General features: G+C 47.6%; 21 non-coding genes across 21 annotated transcripts; all 21 read right to left on the bottom strand.

Annotated features, from left to right (window-relative positions):
* Positions 1-4081: 4081 nt before the first annotated feature.
* On the bottom strand, positions 4082-4180 carry TRNAY-GUA (transfer RNA tyrosine (anticodon GUA)). The gene is made up of 2 exons: positions 4144-4180; positions 4082-4117 (listed from the first exon to the last, which is right to left on the bottom strand). It is a non-coding gene; the product is annotated as a tRNA-Tyr (tRNA).
* A 917-nt stretch (positions 4181-5097) lies between these two features.
* On the bottom strand, positions 5098-5196 carry TRNAY-GUA (transfer RNA tyrosine (anticodon GUA)). Its single transcript has 2 exons — positions 5160-5196; positions 5098-5133 (listed from the first exon to the last, which is right to left on the bottom strand). It is a non-coding gene; the product is annotated as a tRNA-Tyr (tRNA).
* Positions 5197-5302: 106 nt separating this feature from the next.
* TRNAA-AGC (transfer RNA alanine (anticodon AGC)) lies at positions 5303-5375 on the bottom strand. Its single transcript has one exon. It is a non-coding gene; the product is annotated as a tRNA-Ala (tRNA).
* A 740-nt stretch (positions 5376-6115) lies between these two features.
* Positions 6116-6214, bottom strand: TRNAY-GUA (transfer RNA tyrosine (anticodon GUA)). Its single transcript has 2 exons — positions 6178-6214; positions 6116-6151 (listed from the first exon to the last, which is right to left on the bottom strand). It is a non-coding gene; the product is annotated as a tRNA-Tyr (tRNA).
* A 106-nt stretch (positions 6215-6320) lies between these two features.
* Positions 6321-6393, bottom strand: TRNAA-AGC (transfer RNA alanine (anticodon AGC)). Its single transcript has one exon. It is a non-coding gene; the product is annotated as a tRNA-Ala (tRNA).
* A 738-nt stretch (positions 6394-7131) lies between these two features.
* Positions 7132-7230, bottom strand: TRNAY-GUA (transfer RNA tyrosine (anticodon GUA)). The gene is made up of 2 exons: positions 7194-7230; positions 7132-7167 (listed from the first exon to the last, which is right to left on the bottom strand). It is a non-coding gene; the product is annotated as a tRNA-Tyr (tRNA).
* Positions 7231-7336: 106 nt separating this feature from the next.
* On the bottom strand, positions 7337-7409 carry TRNAA-AGC (transfer RNA alanine (anticodon AGC)). The gene has a single exon. It is a non-coding gene; the product is annotated as a tRNA-Ala (tRNA).
* Positions 7410-8146: 737 nt separating this feature from the next.
* Positions 8147-8245, bottom strand: TRNAY-GUA (transfer RNA tyrosine (anticodon GUA)). The gene is made up of 2 exons: positions 8209-8245; positions 8147-8182 (listed from the first exon to the last, which is right to left on the bottom strand). It is a non-coding gene; the product is annotated as a tRNA-Tyr (tRNA).
* Positions 8246-9162: 917 nt separating this feature from the next.
* Positions 9163-9261, bottom strand: TRNAY-GUA (transfer RNA tyrosine (anticodon GUA)). Its single transcript has 2 exons — positions 9225-9261; positions 9163-9198 (listed from the first exon to the last, which is right to left on the bottom strand). It is a non-coding gene; the product is annotated as a tRNA-Tyr (tRNA).
* A 106-nt stretch (positions 9262-9367) lies between these two features.
* On the bottom strand, positions 9368-9440 carry TRNAA-AGC (transfer RNA alanine (anticodon AGC)). Its single transcript has one exon. It is a non-coding gene; the product is annotated as a tRNA-Ala (tRNA).
* Positions 9441-10384: 944 nt separating this feature from the next.
* On the bottom strand, positions 10385-10457 carry TRNAA-AGC (transfer RNA alanine (anticodon AGC)). The gene has a single exon. It is a non-coding gene; the product is annotated as a tRNA-Ala (tRNA).
* A 739-nt stretch (positions 10458-11196) lies between these two features.
* Positions 11197-11295, bottom strand: TRNAY-GUA (transfer RNA tyrosine (anticodon GUA)). The gene is made up of 2 exons: positions 11259-11295; positions 11197-11232 (listed from the first exon to the last, which is right to left on the bottom strand). It is a non-coding gene; the product is annotated as a tRNA-Tyr (tRNA).
* A 102-nt stretch (positions 11296-11397) lies between these two features.
* Positions 11398-11470, bottom strand: TRNAA-AGC (transfer RNA alanine (anticodon AGC)). The gene has a single exon. It is a non-coding gene; the product is annotated as a tRNA-Ala (tRNA).
* A 739-nt stretch (positions 11471-12209) lies between these two features.
* Positions 12210-12308, bottom strand: TRNAY-GUA (transfer RNA tyrosine (anticodon GUA)). The gene is made up of 2 exons: positions 12272-12308; positions 12210-12245 (listed from the first exon to the last, which is right to left on the bottom strand). It is a non-coding gene; the product is annotated as a tRNA-Tyr (tRNA).
* Positions 12309-12414: 106 nt separating this feature from the next.
* On the bottom strand, positions 12415-12487 carry TRNAA-AGC (transfer RNA alanine (anticodon AGC)). Its single transcript has one exon. It is a non-coding gene; the product is annotated as a tRNA-Ala (tRNA).
* A 944-nt stretch (positions 12488-13431) lies between these two features.
* Positions 13432-13504, bottom strand: TRNAA-AGC (transfer RNA alanine (anticodon AGC)). The gene has a single exon. It is a non-coding gene; the product is annotated as a tRNA-Ala (tRNA).
* A 739-nt stretch (positions 13505-14243) lies between these two features.
* TRNAY-GUA (transfer RNA tyrosine (anticodon GUA)) lies at positions 14244-14342 on the bottom strand. The gene is made up of 2 exons: positions 14306-14342; positions 14244-14279 (listed from the first exon to the last, which is right to left on the bottom strand). It is a non-coding gene; the product is annotated as a tRNA-Tyr (tRNA).
* A 106-nt stretch (positions 14343-14448) lies between these two features.
* Positions 14449-14521, bottom strand: TRNAA-AGC (transfer RNA alanine (anticodon AGC)). Its single transcript has one exon. It is a non-coding gene; the product is annotated as a tRNA-Ala (tRNA).
* A 944-nt stretch (positions 14522-15465) lies between these two features.
* On the bottom strand, positions 15466-15538 carry TRNAA-AGC (transfer RNA alanine (anticodon AGC)). The gene has a single exon. It is a non-coding gene; the product is annotated as a tRNA-Ala (tRNA).
* Positions 15539-16277: 739 nt separating this feature from the next.
* TRNAY-GUA (transfer RNA tyrosine (anticodon GUA)) lies at positions 16278-16376 on the bottom strand. The gene is made up of 2 exons: positions 16340-16376; positions 16278-16313 (listed from the first exon to the last, which is right to left on the bottom strand). It is a non-coding gene; the product is annotated as a tRNA-Tyr (tRNA).
* A 106-nt stretch (positions 16377-16482) lies between these two features.
* Positions 16483-16555, bottom strand: TRNAA-AGC (transfer RNA alanine (anticodon AGC)). The gene has a single exon. It is a non-coding gene; the product is annotated as a tRNA-Ala (tRNA).
* Positions 16556-17414: the final 859 nt, after the last annotated feature.

Below are 17414 nucleotides of genomic sequence, written 5' to 3'. Positions count from 1 at the left end.
TCTGTGTACACCGCTCAGCCAGACTATATACCATTGTTTACTGCCACTCTGATTCTGCTGGGAACAGTAGTACACCGCTCGCTCAGCCAGACTATATAGCATTGTGTTTACTGCCACTCTGTGTACACCGCTCAGCCACACTATATAGCATTGCGTACTCTGCCAGTCAGTGTGTATATTGCTGGGATCAGTAATACTCCACTCACCGTCAACCACTATATGAGCTCAACATGAGTTCCCCAGAGACCTCCGCTGTGAGCAGCACTCCCAACAACAGCAACAGCCAACGCCCCACGCAAGCTATAACATCCACCCCAGCAGCCAGTGGTCAGCAGCAGCCCTCCCCGGAGGAGAACGTTGTGTCCATCAGTCCGTCGCCAGAGCGATTAATGAGGGCTGCCATTGAGGAGATGATGGGGCCTGATGTGGAGGAGGAGGTCTGGCTCAGGCCAGCATCCCAAGTTAATGTTGAGGACGATGAGGGGTCTGTGTCTGGGGATGTTGGGGTGGCAGAGGTGGTGGGTGGGTCAGACTCAGGAGAAGAGTTGTATGATGAGGATGATGATCGGGACCATCTGTATGTGCCTCAGAGTCCGACCCCGGAAAACATGTTGTATCGTGTGTTTAGGTACTAAAATCTGCGTTGCCTCCCAGTAGTGTTGGGCGAACAGTGTTTGCCACTGTTCGGGTTCTGCAGAACATCACCCTGTTCGGGGTGACTATATAGCAGACTATATAGCATTGTGTTTAATGCCACTCTGTGTACACGGCTCAGCCACACTATATAGCATTGTGTTTACTTCCACTCTGTGTCTGCTGGGAACAGTAGTACACCGCTCACCCGCCACTGTATAGCATTGTGCTCTGTGTCACTGCTGACAATAGTGTATAGCATTTCTGTACTGCCACTGTACTGCTGCCAGTCAGCGTGTACTTTAAGGATAAGTGAAATGAGGAAGAAATCCGGTGAAAGAGGGAGGGGCAAGGGAAGAGGTGTTTCCCCTGACGGTTCACGTACAGGCCACAGGGGAGCACCCAAGAAAACCCACTCAATACTGCCCATGTTGTCCAGGACAACAACCCTCACAGATCCAAAAGAACAGGACCAGATAATTACTTGGATGACCTCTCAAGCGTCCAGCAGTGGGTTAAGCAGCACCAGCACATCACGCACGAGGTCCGAGTCCTCAGCCAGTTAAAGTCTGGGCTTTCTTTGAAGACTGCACTGAGGATGTTACCATGGCGATTTGCAAGGTGTGCAAGACCCGCCTGAGCAGGGGGAAAAGTATTAACAACCTCTCCACCACCAGCATGAGCCGCCACATTCTATCCAAACATCCCACTCTGTGGGCAAACGCGGCAGGACAGGGTACCACCAGCAACACTGCCTCCCTTGGGTTCACCAGACTCACCACCAGACCCGCCTCAGCAGCAGCAGTAGCCCAGCCATTGCGTGGTTCACAACATTCACAAACATCAGACGATGCTGACACTGTCACTTTCCGGACTAGTGCTCTTGAGGTCTCCCAGTGTTCATCAAACACAACAACCAACAGCCCTTCGGTGTGCAGCGCTACGGTTGAGTTGTCTGTCTCTGAGATGTTTGAGCACAAGAGGAAATTGCCAGCAAATGACCCCCGGGCCGTGGCAGTAACAGCCAGCCAGCATAGCCAAGCTTCTGGCCTGCGAAATGCTGCCATATCGAGTGGTGGAGACAAACAGCTTCAAGGGCATGATGTCAGTGGCCATCCCACGTTACGTGGTTCCCAGCCGCTACCACTTTGCGCGCTCTGCAGTGCCTGAGTTGCATGAGCACGTGGTCAGCTAAATAACCCGAAGCTTGAAGAATGCCGTTGCCTGCAAGGTTCACCTCACCACTGACACCTGGACGAGTGCGTTCGGCCAGGGTCGATACATCTCCCTTACCGCGCACTGGGTGAACCTTGTGGAGCCTGGCAGCGATTCCTCACCTGCTATGGCGCGGGTGTTGCCCACGCCGCAAACAGCTGGATAACAACAGCAGCACCTACCTCTCTGACTCCTTCTCCTCCAATGCATCTCAAAGCTGTACCTCATCCGGAAATGCTAACCCAGCACCAGCAGCAGTAGGATCGTGGAAGCAGTGCAGCACAGCTGTTGGCATGCGTCAGCAAGCGTTGCTGAAGCTGATCTGCCTTGGGGATAAGCAGCACACAGGGGAGGAAATTTGGAGGGGAATAAAGGAACAGACGGATTTGTGGCTGGCACCGCTGGAACTGAAACCGGGCATGAAGCTAGACACCTGGCACGAACTGGCAATGTACGCAATAGAGGTGCTGGCTTGCCCGGCAGCCAGCGTTATGTCGGAACGCTGTTTCAGTGCTGCCGGAGGCATCATCACAGATCGGCGTATCCGCCTCTCCACAGAAAATGCAGACCGTCTGACTCAAATTAAAATGAATCAATCCTGGATTGGAAACGACTACGCAACACTCCTGGACCCCAACCAAGTAACATGACCGATGAACATCTGGGATGGTTTAGCGTTTCCGGTCCCTGTTTATTGAACCTCTCATCTGTATTACATTTATGACTGCATGGCGGCAAAAAGCATTGCTGCTATATCCGCACGCTTTTTGTCCTCATGCAAGGCCTGGGTTGTTGTGTCTCACAAAGCGTGGCCTTCTCCTCCTGCGCCTCCTCCTGTTCCATCACGTGTGCTGCTGCTGCTGCTGCTGCTGCTGCTGGGTTACCGTTGCCGGTCCCTGTTTATGGAACCTCTTATCTTTATTACATTTATGACTACATGGCGGTACAAAGCATGCTATCCGCACGCTTTTTGTCCTCATGCAAGGCCTGGGTTGTTGTGTCTCACAAAGCGTGGCCTTCTCCTCCTGCGCCTCCTCCTGTTCCATCACGTGTGCTGCTGCTGGGTTAGCGTTGCCGCGTGGTCCCTGTTTATTGAACCACTTATCTTTATTACATTTATGACTGCATGGTGGTACAAAGCATGCTATCCGCACGCTTCTTGTCCTCATGCAAGGCCTGGGTTGTTGTGTCTCAAAGCGTGGCCTTCTCCTCCTGCGCCACCCTCCTCCTGTTCCATCACGTGTGCTGCTGCTGGGTTAGCATTACCGGTCCCTTTTCCTGGAACCTCTTATATGTATTACATTTATGACTGCATGCCGACAAAAAGCATGTTACCTGTGCAAAGAAAACAGACATTTCCCGCATTTAAAAGACAGTTTTCCCTTTGACACTTTAAAATCGATTTTCTCAAAAACTATAAGCTCTTTTTGCTAAAAAAAAAATTTTCCTCTTGTACCCACTCCCAAGGTGCACATACCCTGTAAATTTGGGGTATGTAGCATGTAAGGAGGCTTTACAAACCACAAAAGTTCGGGTCCCCATTGACTTCCATTATGTTCGGAGTTCGGGTCGAACACCCGAACATCGCGGCCATGTTCGGCCTGTTCGGCCCGAACCCGAACATCTAGATGTTCGCCCAACACTAACAAAAAGTAGGAATTTTAGAAAGGTGTGATACAACCGGTAAAAAGTAATCAGACTCCCAAAAGTGGAAGCAGACAAAACGGGTCGCTAGAGGTATTAAGTCAAATACAAAGCACTTTGTCTTCAAACAAAGTAGTGGGCTGCTGCCAATAAGGGTCGCAACTGACTTTAGTTCTTCTCCAATGACCTAGTAGATGGAATGGAAAGTGGGAGAAAGCACTCTTGCCCTTGTTGCTTTTTTTTTGTGCTCTGGACTGAGGTGCAGTGAGGCTAAAAAGGGGGAACTTGATGGCCACTGAGCTATGAAAGGATACCCCACAAGAGTCTTTTTTGGCCTTTGATCCTCAACCCTACCCAGCTGAACTCTGTAACTCTTTCTAGCAAGCTGCCCGACTCCCCTTTTTTAATTGAGTCAGGGTAACAGTAATAGGTAATTACCCTGGCAGGTAGAAGCCCAAAAATGGTTTGCCAGAGATGTGGGCCGTTTTCCACTAAAGCGGTGGAGTAAGGAAGACGCTGTTGTATCATGGGATGCAAACGGGAAAGGGTCAACAAGAAAGACGGTGTGTTATCAACGTGACATAAAAGTTCCTTCGAGCCGGAATCGAACCAGCGACCTAAGGATTACAGTTTTCTCAACATTTTGTCAATCTACAGTCCTCCGCTCTACCAGCTGAGCTATCGAAGGATACCCCAGCTAAGGTTTTGCCAGCCTTTGATCCTCATTCCTAGCGAGCGGAAGGTGCAGAAAATGAGTGTTTGTCTCTGGGGTTCAAGATGGAAAAGCATGTGTGTGGAGGATGCGGGCATCGATACCACCACCTCTCGCATGCTAAGCTAGCGCTCTACCATTTGAGCTAATCCCCCATCTATACACATCTGCGCAAGAGACGCGGGCGGATGAGCGGAACTGCGATGTCAGAGTTAACGATGGAACGCCACACAGTTTCATTGGAATGGAGGACTGTGTATTTTACAACATTTCTTTTGTCTTCACAGAGTGTTGAGCAAGGGGTCAACAAAAAGTAGGAATTTTAGAAAGGTGTGATACAACCGGTAAAAAGTAATCAGACTCCCAAAAGTGGAAGCAGACAAAACGGGTCGCTAGAGGTATTAAGTCAAATACAAAGCACTTTGTCTTCAAACAAAGTAGTGGGCTGCTGCCAATAAGGGTCGCTACTGACTTTAGTTCTTCTCCAATGACCTAGTAGATGGAATGGAAAGTGGGAGAAAGCACTCTTGCCCTTGTTGCTTTTTTTTGTGCTCTGGACTGAGGTGCAGTGAGGCTAAAAAGGGGGAACTTGATGGCCACTGAGCTATGAAAGGATACCCCACAAGAGTCTTTTTTGGCCTTTGATCCTCAACCCTACCCAGCTGAACTCTGTAACTCTTTCTAGCAAGCTGCCCGACTCCCCTTTTTTAATTGAGTCAGGGTAACAGTAATAGGTAATTACCCTGGCAGGTAGAAGCCCAAAAATGGTTTGCCAGAGATGTGGGCCGTTTTCCACTAAAGCGGTGGAGTAAGGAAGACGCTGTTGTATCATGGGATGCAAACGGGAAAGGGTCAACAAGAAAGACGGTGTATTATCAACGTGACGTAAAAGTTCCTTCAAGCCGGAATCGAACCAGCGACCTAAGGATTACAGTTTTCTCAACATTTTGTCAATCTACAGTCCTCCGCTCTACCAGCTGAGCTATCGAAGGATACCCCAGCTAAGGTTTTGCCAGCCTTTGATCCTCATTCCTAGCGAGCGGAAGGTGCAGAAAATGAGTGTTTGTCTCTGGGGTTCAAGATGGAAAAGCATGTGTGTGGAGGATGCGGGCATTGATCCCGCTACCTCTCGCATGCTAAGCGAGCGCTCTACCATTTGAGCTAATCCCCCATCTATACACATCTGCGCAAGAGACGCGGGCGGATGAGCGGAACTGCGATGTCAGAGTTAACGATGGAACGCCACACAGTTTCATTGGAATGGAGGACTGTGTATTTTACAACATTTCTTTTGTCTTCACAGAGTGTTGAGCAAGGGGTCAACAAAAAGTAGGAATTTTAGAAAGGTGTGATACAACCGGTAAAAAGTAATCAGACTCCCAAAAGTGGAAGCAGACAAAACGGGTCGCTAGAGGTATTAAGTCAAATACAAAGCACTTTGTCTTCAAACAAAGTAGTGGGCTGCTGCCAATAAGGGTCGCTACTGACTTTAGTTCTTCTCCAATGCCCTAGTAGATGAAATGGAAAGTGGGAGATAGCACTCTTGCCCTTGTTGCTTTTTTTTTTGTGCTCTGGACTGAGGTGCAGTGAGGCTAAAAAGGGGGAACTTGATGGCCACTGAGCTATGAAAGGATACCCCACAAGAGTCTTTTTTGGCCTTTGATCCTCAACCCTACCCAGCTGAACTCTGTAACTCTTTCTAGCAAGCTGCCCGACTCCCCTTTTTTAATTGAGTCAGGGTAACAGTAATAGGTAATTACCCTGGCAGGTAGAAGCCCAAAAATGGTTTGCCAGAGATGTGGGCCGTTTTCCACTAAAGCGGTGGAGTAAGGAAGACGCTGTTGTATCATGGGATGCAAACGGGAAAGGGTCAACAAGAAAGACGGTGTGTTATCAACGTGACGTAAAAGTTCCTTCGAGCCGGAATCGAACCAGCGACCTAAGGATTACAGTTTTCTCAACATTTTGTCAATCTACAGTCCTCCGCTCTACCAGCTGAGCTATCGAAGGATACCCCAGCTAAGGTTTTGCCAGCCTTTGATCCTCATTCCTAGCGAGCGGAAGGTGCAGAAAATGAGTGTTTGTCTCTGGGGTTCAAGATGGAAAAGCATGTGTGTGGAGGATGCGGGCATCGATCCCGCTACCTCTCGCATGCTAAGCGAGCGCTCTACCATTTGAGCTAATCCCCCATCTATACACATCTGCGCAAGAGACGCGGGCGGATGAGCGGAACTGCGATGTCAGAGTTAACGATGGAACGCCACACAGTTTCATTGGAATGGAGGACTGTGTATTTTACAACATTTCTTTTGTCTTCACAGAGTGTTGAGCAAGGGGTCAACAAAAAGTAGGAATTTTAGAAAGGTGTGATACAACCGGTAAAAAGTAATCAGACTCCCAAAAGTGGAAGCAGACAAAACGGGTCGCTAGAGGTATTAAGTCAAATACAAAGCACTTTGTCTTCAAACAAAGTAGTGGGCTGCTGCCAATAAGGGTCGCTACTGACTTTAGTTCTTCTCCAATGACCTAGTAGATGGAATGGAAAGTGGGAGAAAGCACTCTTGCCCTTGTTGCTTTTTTTTGTGCTCTGGACTGAGGTGCAGTGAGGCTAAAAAGGGGGAACTTGATGGCCACTGAGCTATGAAAGGATACCCCACAAGAGTCTTTTTTGGCCTTTGATCCTCAACCCTACCCAGCTGAACTCTGTAACTCTTTCTAGCAAGCTGCCCGACTCCCCTTTTTTAATTGAGTCAGGGTAACAGTAATAGGTAATTACCCTGGCAGGTAGAAGCCCAAAAATGGTTTGCCAGAGATGTGGGCCGTTTTCCACTAAAGCGGTGGAGTAAGGAAGACGCTGTTGTATCATAGGATGCAAACGGGAAAGGGTCAACAAGAAAGACGGTGTGTTATCAACGTGACGTAAAAGTTCCTTCGAGCTGGAATCGAACCAGCGACCTAAGGATTACAGTTTTCTCAACATTTTGTCAATCTACAGTCCTCCGCTCTACCAGCTGAGCTATCGAAGGATACCCCAGCTAAGGTTTTGCCAGCCTTTGATCCTCATTCCTAGCGAGCGGAAGGTGCAGAAAATGAGTGTTTGTCTCTGGGGTTCAAGATGGAAAAGCATGTGTGTGGAGGATGCGGGCATCGATCCCGCTACCTCTCGCATGCTAAGCGAGCGCTCTACCATTTGAGCTAATCCCCCATCTATACACATCTGCGCAAGAGACGCGGGCGGATGAGCGGAACTGCGATGTCAGAGTTAACGATGGAACGCCACACAGTTTCATTGGAATGGAGGACTGTGTATTTTACAACATTTCTTTTGTCTTCACAGAGTGTTGAGCAAGGGGTCAACAAAAAGTAGGAATTTTAGAAAGGTGTGATACAACCGGTAAAAAGTAATCAGACTCCCAAAAGTGGAAGCAGACAAAACGGGTCGCTAGAGGTATTAAGTCAAATACAAAGCACTTTGTCTTCAAACAAAGTAGTGGGCTGCTGCCAATAAGGGTCGCTACTGACTTTAGTTCTTCTCCAATGACCTAGTAGATGGAATGGAAAGTGGGAGATAGCACTCTTGCCCTTGTTGCTTTTTTTGTGCTCTGGACTGAGGTGCAGTGAGGCTAAAAAGGGGGAACTTGATGGCCACTGAGCTATGAAAGGATACCCCACAAGAGTCTTTTTTGGCCTTTGATCCTCAACCCTACCCAGCTGAACTCTGTAACTCTTTCTAGCAAGCTGCCCGACTCCCCTTTTTTAATTGAGTCAGGGTAACAGTAATAGGTAATTACCCTGGCAGGTAGAAGCCCAAAAATGGTTTGCCAGAGATGTGGGCCGTTTTCCACTAAAGCGGTGGAGTAAGGAAGACGCTGTTGTATCATGGGATGCAAACGGGAAAGGGTCAACAAGAAAGACGGTGTGTTATCAACGTGACGTAAAAGTTCCTTCGAGCCGGAATCGAACCAGCGACCTAAGGATTACAGTTTTCTCAACATTTTGTCAATCTACAGTCCTCCGCTCTACCAGCTGAGCTATCGAAGGATACCCCAGCTAAGGTTTTGCCAGCCTTTGATCCTCATTCCTAGCGAGCGGAAGGTGCAGAAAATGAGTGTTTGTCTCTGGGGTTCAAGATGGAAAAGCATGTGTGTGGAGGATGCAGGCATCGATCCGGCTACCTCTCGCATGCTAAGCGAGCGCTCTACCATTTGAGCTAATCCCCCATCTATACACATCTGCGCAAGAGACGCGGGCGGATGAGCGGAACTGCGATGTCAGAGTTAACGATGGAACGCCACACAGTTTCATTGGAATGGAGGACTGTGTATTTTACAACGTTTCTTTTGTCTTCACAGAGTGTTGAGCAAGGGGTCAACAAAAAGTAGGAATTTTAGAAAGGTGTGATACAACCGGTAAAAAGTAATCAGACTCCCAAAAGTGGAAGCAGACAAAACGGGTCGCTAGAGGTATTAAGTAAAATACAAAGCACTTTGTCTTCAAACAAAGTAGTGGGCTGCTGCCAATAAGGGTCGCTACTGACTTTAGTTCTTCTCCAATGACCTAGTAGATGGAATGGAAAGTGGGAGAAAGCACTCTTGCCCTTGTTGCTTTTTTTTGTGCTCTGGACTGAGGTGCAGTGAGGCTAAAAAGGGGGAACTTGATGGCCACTGAGCTATGAAAGGATACCCCACAAGAGTCTTTTTTGGCCTTTGATCCTCAACCCTACCCAGCTGAACTCTGTAACTCTTTCTAGCAAGCTGCCCGACTCCCCTTTTTTAATTGAGTCAGGGTAACAGTAATAGGTAATTACCCTGGCAGGTAGAAGCCCAAAAATGGTTTGCCAGAGATGTGGGCCGTTTTCCACTAAAGCGGTGGAGTAAGGAAGACGCTGTTGTATCATGGGATGCAAACGGGAAAGGGTCAACAAGAAAGACGGTGTGTTATCAACGTGACGTAAAAGTTCCTTCGAGCCGGAATCGAACCAGCGACCTAAGGATTACAGTTTTCTCAACATTTTGTCAATCTACAGTCCTCCGCTCTACCAGCTGAGCTATCGAAGGATACCCCAGCTAAGGTTTTGCCAGCCTTTGATCCTCATTCCTAGCGAGCGGAAGGTGCAGAAAATGAGTGTTTGTCTCTGGGGTTCAAGATGGAAAAGCATGTGTGTGGAGGATGCGGGCATCGATCCCACTACCTCTCGCATGCTAAGCGAGCGCTCTACCATTTGAGCTAATCCCCCATCTATACACATCTGCGCAAGAGACGCGGGCGGATGAGCGGAACTGCGATGTCAGAGTTAACGATGGAACGCCACACAGTTTCATTGGAATGGAGGACTGTGTATTTTACAACATTTCTTTTGTCTTCACAGAGTGTTGAGCAAGGGGTCAACAAAAAGTAGGAATTTTAGAAAGGTGTGATACAACCGGTAAAAAGTAATCAGACTCCCAAAAGTGGAAGCAGACAAAACGGGTCGCTAGAGGTATTAAGTCAAATACAAAGCACTTTGTCTTCAAACAAAGTAGTGGGCTGCTGCCAATAAGGGTCGCTACTGACTTTAGTTCTTCTCCAATGCCCTGGTAGATGAAATGGAAAGTGGGAGATAGCACTCTTGCCCTTGTTGCTTTTTTTTTGTGCTCTGGACTGAGGTGCAGTGAGGCTAAAAAGGGGGAACTTGATGGCCACTGAGCTATGAAAGGATACCCCACAAGAGTCTTTTTTGGCCTTTGATCCTCAACCCTACCCAGCTGAACTCTGTAACTCTTTCTAGCAAGCTGCCCGACTCCCCTTTTTTAATTGAGTCAGGGTAACAGTAATAGGTAATTACCCTGGCAGGTAGAAGCCCAAAAATGGTTTGCCAGAGATGTGGGCCGTTTTCCACTAAAGCGGTGGAGTAAGGAAGACGCTGTTGTATCATGGGATGCAAACGGGAAAGGGTCAACAAGAAAGACGGTGTGTTATCAACGTGACGTAAAAGCTCCTTCGAGCCAGAATCGAACCAGCGACCTAAGGATTACAGTTTTCTCAACATTTTGTCAATCTACAGTCCTCCGCTCTACCAGCTGAGCTATCGAAAGATACCCCAGCTAAGGTTTTGCCAGCCTTTGATCCTCATTCCTAGCGAGCGGAAGGTGCAGAAAATGAGTGTTTGTCTCTGGGGTTCTAGATGGAAAAGCATGTGTGTGGAGGATGCGGGCATCGATCCCGCTACCTCTCGCATGCTAAGCGAGCGCTCTACCATTTGAGCTAATCCCCCATCTATACACATCTGCGCAAGAGACGCGGGCGGATGAGCGGAACTGCGATGTCAGAGTTAACGATGGAACGCCACACAGTTTCATTGGAATGGAGGACTGTGTATTTTACAACATTTCTTTTGTCTTCACAGAGTGTTGAGCAAGGGGTCAACAAAAAGTAGGAATTTTAGAAAGGTGTGATACAACCGGTAAAAAGTAATCAGACTCCCAAAAGTGGAAGCAGACAAAACGGGTCGCTAGAGGTATTAAGTCAAATACAAAGCACTTTGTCTTCAAACAAAGTAGTGGGCTGCTGCCAATAAGGGTCGCTACTGACTTTAGTTCTTCTCCAATGACCTAGTAGATGGAATGGAAAGTGGGAGAAAGCACTCTTGCCCTTGTTGCTTTTTTTTTGTGCTCTGGACTGAGGTGCAGTGAGGCTAAAAAGGGGGAACTTGATGGCCACTGAGCTATGAAAGGATACCCCACAAGAGTCTTTTTTGGCCTTTGATCCTCAACCCTACCCAGCTGAACTCTGTAACTCTTTCTAGCAAGCTGCCCGACTCCCCTTTTTTAATTGAGTCAGGGTAACAGTAATAGGTAATTACCCTGGCAGGTAGAAGCCCAAAAATGGTTTGCCAGAGATGTGGGCCGTTTTCCACTAAAGCGGTGGAGTAAGGAAGACGCTGTTGTATCATGGGATGCAAACGGGAAAGGGTCAACAAGAAAGACGGTGTGTTATCAACGTGACGTAAAAGTTCCTTCGAGCCGGAATCGAACCAGCGACCTAAGGATTACAGTTTTCTCAACATTTTGTCAATCTACAGTCCTCCGCTCTACCAGCTGAGCTATCGAAGGATACCCCAGCTAAGGTTTTGCCAGCCTTTGATCCTCATTCCTAGCGAGCGGAAGGTGCAGAAAATGAGTGTCTCTGGGGTTCAAGATGGAAAAGCATGTGTGTGGAGGATGCGGGCATCGATCCCGCTACCTCTCGCATGCTAAGCGAGCGCTCTACCATTTGAGCTAATCCCCCATCTATACACATCTGTGCAAGAGACGCGGGCGGATGAGCGGAACTGCGATGTCAGAGTTAACGATGGAACGCCACACAGTTTCATTGGAATGGAGGACTGTGTATTTTACAACATTTCTTTTGTCTTCACAGAGTGTTGAGCAAGGGGTCAACAAAAAGTAGGAATTTTAGAAAGGTGTGATACAACCGGTAAAAAGTAATCAGACTCCCAAAAGTGGAAGCAGACAAAACGGGTCGCTAGAGGTATTAAGTCAAATACAAAGCACTTTGTCTTCAAACAAAGTAGTGGGCTGCTGCCAATAAGGGTCGCTACTGACTTTAGTTCTTCTCCAATGACCTAGTAGATGGAATGGAAAGTGGGAGAAAGCACTCTTGCCCTTGTTGCTTTTTTTTTGTGCTCTGGACTGAGGTGCAGTGAGGCTAAAAAGGGGGAACTTGATGGCCACTGAGCTATGAAAGGATACCCCACAAGAGTCTTTTTTGGCCTTTGATCCTCAACCCTACCCAGCTGAACTCTGTAACTCTTTCTAGCAAGCTGCCCGACTCCCCTTTTTTAATTGAGTCAGGGTAACAGTAATAGGTAATTACCCTGGCAGGTAGAAGCCCAAAAATGGTTTGCCAGAGATGTGGGCCGTTTTCCACTAAAGCGGTGGAGTAAGGAAGACGCTGTTGTATCATGGGATGCAAACGGGAAAGGGTCAACAAGAAAGACGGTGTGTTATCAACGTGACGTTAAAGTTCCTTCGAGCCGGAATCGAACCAGCGACCTAAGGATTACAGTTTTCTCAACATTTTGTCAATCTACAGTCCTCCGCTCTACCAGCTGAGCTATCGAAGGATACCCCAGCTAAGGTTTTGCCAGCCTTTGAACCTAATTCCTAGCGAGCGGAAGGTGCAGAAAATGAGTGTTTGTCTCTGGGGTTCAAGATGGAAAAGCATGTGTGTGGAGGATGCGGGCATCGATCCCGCTACCTCTCGCATGCTAAGCGAGCGCTCTACCATTTGAGCTAATCCCCCATCTATACACATCTGCGCAAGAGACGCGGGCGGATGAGCGGAACTGCGATGTCAGAGTTAACGATGGAACGCCACACAGTTTCATTGGAATGGAGGACTGTGTATTTTACAACATTTCTTTTGTCTTCACAGAGTGTTGAGCAAGGGGTCAACAAAAAGTAGGAATTTTAGAAAGGTGTGATACCACCGGTAAAAAGTAATCAGACTCCCAAAAGTGGAAGCAGACAAAACGGGTCGCTAGAGGTATTAAGTCAAATACAAAGCACTTTGTCTTCAAACAAAGTAGTGGGCTGCTGCCAATAAGGGTCGCTACTGACTTTAGTTCTTCTCCAATGCCCTGGTAGATGAAATGGAAAGTGGGAGATAGCACTCTTGCCCTTGTTGCTTTTTTTTTGTGCTCTGGACTGAGGTGCAGTGAGGCTAAAAAGGGGGAACTTGATGGCCACTGAGCTATGAAAGGATACCCCACAAGAGTCTTTTTTGGCCTTTGATCCTCAACCCTACCCAGCTGAACTCTGTAACTCTTTCTAGCAAGCTGCCCGACTCCCCTTTTTTAATTGAGTCAGGGTAACAGTAATAGGTAATTACCCTGGCAGGTAGAAGCCCAAAAATGGTTTGCCAGAGATGTGGGCCGTTTTCCACTAAAGCGGTGGAGTAAGGAAGACGCTGTTGTATCATGGGATGCAAACGGGAAAGGGTCAACAAGAAAGACGGTGTGTTATCAACGTGACGTAAAAGCTCCTTCGAGCCAGAATCGAACCAGCGACCTAAGGATTACAGTTTTCTCAACATTTTGTCAATCTACAGTCCTCCGCTCTACCAGCTGAGCTATCGAAAGATACCCCAGCTAAGGTTTTGCCAGCCTTTGATCCTCATTCCTAGCGAGCGGAAGGTGCAGAAAATGAGTGTTTGTCTCTGGGGTTCTAGATGGAAAAGCATGTGTGTGGAGGATGCGGGCATCGATCCCGCTACCTCTCGCATGCTAAGCGAGCGCTCTACCATTTGAGCTAATCCCCCATCTATACACATCTGCGCAAGAGACGCGGGCGGATGAGCGGAACTGCGATGTCAGAGTTAACGATGGAACGCCACACAGTTTCATTGGAATGGAGGACTGTGTATTTTACAACATTTCTTTTGTCTTCACAGAGTGTTGAGCAAGGGGTCAACAAAAAGTAGGAATTTTAGAAAGGTGTGATACAACCGGTAAAAAGTAATCAGACTCCCAAAAGTGGAAGCAGACAAAACGGGTCGCTAGAGGTATTAAGTCAAATACAAAGCACTTTGTCTTCAAACTAAGTAGTGGGCTGCTGCCAATAAGGGTCGCTACTGACTTTAGTTCTTCTCCAATGACCTAGTAGATGGAATGGAAAGTGGGAGAAAGCACTCTTGCCCTTGTTGCTTTTTTTTTGTGCTCTGGACTGAGGTGCAGTGAGGCTAAAAAGGGGGAACTTGATGGCCACTGAGCTATGAAAGGATACCCCACAAGAGTCTTTTTTGGCCTTTGATCCTCAACCCTACCCAGCTGAACTCTGTAACTCTTTCTAGCAAGCTGCCCGACTCCCCTTTTTTAATTGAGTCAGGGTAACAGTAATAGGTAATTACCCTGGCAGGTAGAAGCCCAAAAATGGTTTGCCAGAGATGTGGGCTGTTTTCCACTAAAGCGGTGGAGTAAGGAAGACGCTGTTGTATCATGGGATGCAAACGGGAAAGGGTCAACAAGAAAGACGGTGTGTTATCAACGTGACGTAAAAGTTCCTTCGAGCCAGAATCGAACTAGCGACCTAAGGATTACAGTTTTCTCAACATTTTGTCAATCTACAGTCCTCCGCTCTACCAGCTAAGCTATCGAAGGATACCCCAGCTAAGGTTTTGCCAGCCTTTGATCCTCATTCCTAGCGAGCGGAAGGTGCAGAAAATGAGTGTTTGTCTCTGGGGTTCAAGATGGAAAAGCATGTGTGTGGAGGATGCGGGCATCGATCCCGCTACCTCTCGCATGCTAAGCGAGCGCTCTACCATTTGAGCTAATCCCCCATCTATACACATCTGCGCAAGAGACGCGGGCGGATGAGCGGAACTGCGATGTCAGAGTTAACGATGGAACGCCACACAGTTTCATTGGAATGGAGGACTGTGTATTTTACAACATTTCTTTTGTCTTCACAGAGTGTTGAGCAAGGGGTCAACAAAAAGTAGGAATTTTAGAAAGGTGTGATACAACCGGTAAAAAGTAATCAGACTCCCAAAAGTGGAAGCAGACAAAACGGGTCGCTAGAGGTATTAAGTCAAATACAAAGCACTTTGTCTTCAAACAAAGTAGTGGGCTGCTGCCAATAAGGGTCGCTACTGACTTTAGTTCTTCTCCAATGCCCTGGTAGATGAAATGGAAAGTGGGAGATAGCACTCTTGCCCTTGTTGCTTTTTTTTTGTGCTCTGGACTGAGGTGCAGTGAGGCTAAAAAGGGGGAACTTGATGGCCACTGAGCTATGAAAGGATACCCCACAAGAGTCTTTTTTGGCCTTTGATCCTCAACCCTACCCAGCTGAACTCTGTAACTCTTTCTAGCAAGCTGCCCGACTCCCCTTTTTTAATTGAGTCAGGGTAACAGTAATAGGTAATTACCCTGGCAGGTAGAAGCCCAAAAATGGTTTGCCAGAGATGTGGGCCGTTTTCCACTAAAGCGGTGGAGTAAGGAAGACGCTGTTGTATCATGGGATGCAAACGGGAAAGGGTCAACAAGAAAGACGGTGTGTTATCAACGTGACGTAAAAGTTCCTTCGAGCCAGAATCGAACCAGCGACCTAAGGATTACAGTTTTCTCAACATTTTGTCAATCTACAGTCCTCCGCTCTACCAGCTGAGCTATCGAAGGATACCCCAGCTAAGGTTTTGCCAGCCTTTGATCCTCATTCCTAGCGAGCGGAAGGTGCAGAAAATGAGTGTTTGTCTCTGGGGTTCAAGATGGAAAAGCATGTGTGTGGAGGATGCGGGCATCGATCCCGCTACCTCTCGCATGCTAAGCGAGCGCTCTACCATTTGAGCTAATCCCCCATCTATACACAACTGCGCAAGAGACGCGGGCGGATGAGCGGAACTGATATGTCAGAGTTAACGATGGAACGCCACACAGTTTCATTGGAATGGAGGACTGTGTATTTTACAACATTTCTTTTGTCTTCACAGAGTGTTGAGCAAGGGGTCAACAAAAAGTAGGAATTTTAGAAAGGTGTGATACAACCGGTAAAAAGTAATCAGACTCCCAAAAGTGGAAGCAGACAAAACGGGTCGCTAGAGGTATTAAGTCAAATACAAAGCACTTTGTCTTCAAACAAAGTAGTGGGCTGCTGCCAATAAGGGTCGCTACTGACTTTAGTTCTTCTCCAATGACCTAGTAGATGGAATGGAAAGTGGGAGATAGCACTCTTGCCCTTGTTGCTTTTTTTTTGTGCTCTGGACTGAGGTGCAGTGAGGCTAAAAAGGGGGAACTTGATGGCCACTGAGCTATGAAAGGATACCCCACAAGAGTCTTTTTTGGCCTTTGATCCTCAACCCTACCCAGCTGAACTCTGTAACTCTTTCTAGCAAGCTGCCCGACTCCCCTTTTTTAATTGAGTCAGGGTAACAGTAATAGGTAATTACCCTGGCAGGTAGAAGCCCAAAAATGGTTTGCCAGAGATGTGGGCCGTTTTCCACTAAAGCGGTGGAGTAAGGAAGACGCTGTTGTATCATGGGATGCAAACGGGAAAGGGTCAACAAGAAAGACGGTGTGTTATCAACGTGACGTAAAAGTTCCTTCGAGCCGGAATCGAACCAGCGACCTAAGGATTACAGTTTTCTCAACATTTTGTCAATCTACAGTCCTCCGCTCTACCAGCTGAGCTATCGAAGGATACCCCAGCTAAGGTTTTGCCAGCCTTTGATCCTCATTCCTAGCGAGCGGAAGGTGCAGAAAATGAGTGTTTGTCTCTGGGGTTCAAGATGGAAAAGCATGTGTGTGGAGGATGCGGGCATCGATCCCGCTACCTCTCGCATGCTAAGCGAGCGCTCTACCATTTGAGCTAATCCCCCATCTATACACATCTGCGCAAGAGACGCGGGCAGATGAGCGGAACTGCGATGTCAGAGTTAACGATGGAACGCCACACAGTTTCATTGGAATGGAGGACTGTGTATTTTACAACATTTCTTTTGTCTTCACAGAGTGTTGAGCAAGGGGTCAACAAAAAGTAGGAATTTTAGAAAGGTGTGATACAACCGGTAAAAAGTAATCAGACTCCCAAAAGTGGAAGCAGACAAAACGGGTCGCTAGAGGTATTAAGTCAAATACAAAGCACTTTGTCTTCAAACAAAATAGTGGGCTGCTGCCAATAAGGGTCGCTACTGACTTTAGTTCTTCTCCAATGCCCTGGTAGATGAAATGGAAAGTGGGAGATAGCACTCTTGCCCTTGTTGCTTTTTTTTTGTGCTCTGGACTGAGGTGCAGTGAGGCTAAAAAGGGGGAACTTGATGGCCACTGAGCTATGAAAGGATACCCCACAAGAGTCTTTTTTGGCCTTTGATCCTCAACCCTACCCAGCTGAACTCTGTAACTCTTTCTAGCAAGCTGCCCGACTCCCCTTTTTTAATTGAGTCAGGGTAACAGTAATAGGTAATTACCCTGGCAGGTAGAAGCCCAAAAATGGTTTGCCAGAGATGTGGGCCGTTTTCCACTAAAGCGGTGGAGTAAGGAAGACGCTGTTGTATCATGGGATGCAAACGGGAAAGGGTCAACAAGAAAGACGGTGTGTTATCAACGTGACGTAAAAGCTCCTTCGAGCCAGAATCGAACCAGCGACCTAAGGATTACAGTTTTCTCAACATTTTGTCAATCTACAATCCTCCGCTCTACCAGCTGAGCTATCGAAAGATACCCCAGCTAAGGTTTTGC

Source organism: Hyperolius riggenbachi, chromosome 4, assembly GCF_040937935.1.
Source record: "Hyperolius riggenbachi isolate aHypRig1 chromosome 4, aHypRig1.pri, whole genome shotgun sequence".
In the NCBI taxonomy this organism is placed as follows: domain Eukaryota; kingdom Metazoa; phylum Chordata; class Amphibia; order Anura; family Hyperoliidae; genus Hyperolius; species Hyperolius riggenbachi.
The sequence above is the reverse complement of the archived record's forward strand: the minus strand, read 5'-3'. Positions and strand labels throughout refer to the sequence as shown.